The sequence below is a fragment of the Siniperca chuatsi genome, linkage group LG2 (genome assembly GCF_020085105.1).
Source record: "Siniperca chuatsi isolate FFG_IHB_CAS linkage group LG2, ASM2008510v1, whole genome shotgun sequence".
Lineage (NCBI taxonomy): Eukaryota > Metazoa > Chordata > Actinopteri > Centrarchiformes > Sinipercidae > Siniperca > Siniperca chuatsi.
The window spans coordinates 30220866-30222675 of NC_058043.1; the positions used below are offsets into that span (position 1 = coordinate 30220866).

General features: G+C 38.8%; 1 pseudogene; it reads right to left on the bottom strand.

The window, feature by feature from the left end:
• Positions 1-1333: 1333 nt before the first annotated feature.
• Positions 1334-1452, bottom strand: LOC122870299 (annotated as a pseudogene).
• Between the last annotated feature and the right edge of the window lie 358 nt (positions 1453-1810).

The following is a 1810-nucleotide window of genomic DNA, read 5'->3' on the forward strand; positions in this document are numbered from 1 at the left end:
AGGTACAGATCTGTGAGCAGCAAAAATCAGGGTTAGGCTAAGAACAGGTGATTCGGTGGTTACGTAGCAACAATTTTAAAAAAAGCACTGCTTTTTCTTTTCAATTGTAGGCCCTAACAAAAAACATTTAGCAGTTGTCAATATTATATTATTCTGAATTTTTATCTGAGTTTTGCTCAACTTTAATCCTTAAAACAGATAAAGTTTTGCTCAACTTTAATCCTTAAAACAGATAAAGTAATTATTGTACGTGATTATAATCTTCATGTGGACGTTGATAATTCTAGCCTTATCTCATTATCTCATTATCAGATTCGATTGGCTTCTGTCAGAGTGTACATAAACCCAAGTAGCCAGACTGACAGAGAGTCGCAGCTCTATTTAGCCATGTATTCCTATAGCCCTCAGTAGTTCACTTCATGAGCTTCGTTAATGATAAAATTTCAAATATTAGAGACAAAATTCATCACTTACTTTGAGAAAGTAGTTGCCAATCAGTTGTGTGACTTTCTACATAACAATAGTTTATTTGAGCATTTTCAGTCAGGATTTAGAGTGCATCATAGCACAGAGACAACACAGGTGAAAATTACAAATTACCTTCTAAATGCATCAGACAATAGACTTGTCTCTGTACTTGTCTTGTTAGATGTCAGTGCTGCATTCGACACTAAACCTATTATTACGTTTAAATCCTATCTATCAGATCGATCTCAGTTTGTACATGTTAATGATGAATCCTCCAAACAAGCCAAAGTTAGTCACGAAGTTCCACAAGGTTCTGTGCTTGGACCAATTCTGTTCACCTTATATATGCTTCCTTTAGGCAATATTATTAGGAAACACTTCATAAACTTTCATTGTTATGCGAATGATATCCAATTATATCGATAATATATTGATCAAGCCAGATGAAACTAATCACTTAGCTAAACTTAAAGCTTGCCTTAAGGACATAAAAACCTGCAATTTTCTGATGTTAAACTCTGACAAAACTGAAGTTTTAGTACTTGGCCCCAAACACCTCCAAGACAAGTTATCTAAAGATATATGGTAAATGAACTGTGATTATAAAGCACTTTTCTAGTCTTTTCCAACTACTCAAAGCATTTAAACTACATATCACATTCACCCCATTTGCACACATTCATGCACTGATGGCAGGTGCCAACTGCTCATCAGTTGAAAGCACACACACTCAAACACCAAAGGCACAGCCCTCGGGAGCAATTTGGGGTTTGGTGTCTTGCCCCAGGGACATGTGGGCTGGTGGAAGCCATGATTGAACCACTGACCTTCTAAATGGTGGAAGACCCACTCTACCACAGACGCCAGCTTACAGCACTTGATATTCCTAGGCGGTCTGCCATCCAAGTACTAACCAGGCCCAACTCTGCTTAGCTTCTGAGATCAGACGAGATTGGGGGTGTTCAGAGTGATATGGCCGTAAGTGTCTATAGTTACTCTAGATGGCATTGCCCTGGCCTCCAGCACCACCGTAAGTATCCTCAGAGTTATCTTTGATCGGGATTTGTCCTTTAACTCCCACATGAAACAAACTTCAAGGACTGCCTTTTTTCACCTATGTAACATTGCAAAAATCAGGCACATCCTGTCTCAAAATGATGCCGAAAAACTAGTTCATTTGTTACTTTGGGGCTGGATTATTGCATTTCCTTATTATCAGGCTACCCGAATAAGCCCCTAAAGACTCTCCAGTTGACCCAGAATGCTGCGGCAGTTGTACTTATAAGAACTAGGAAAAGAGATCATATTTCTCCAATATTAGCTTCTCTGCACTGGCTCCCTG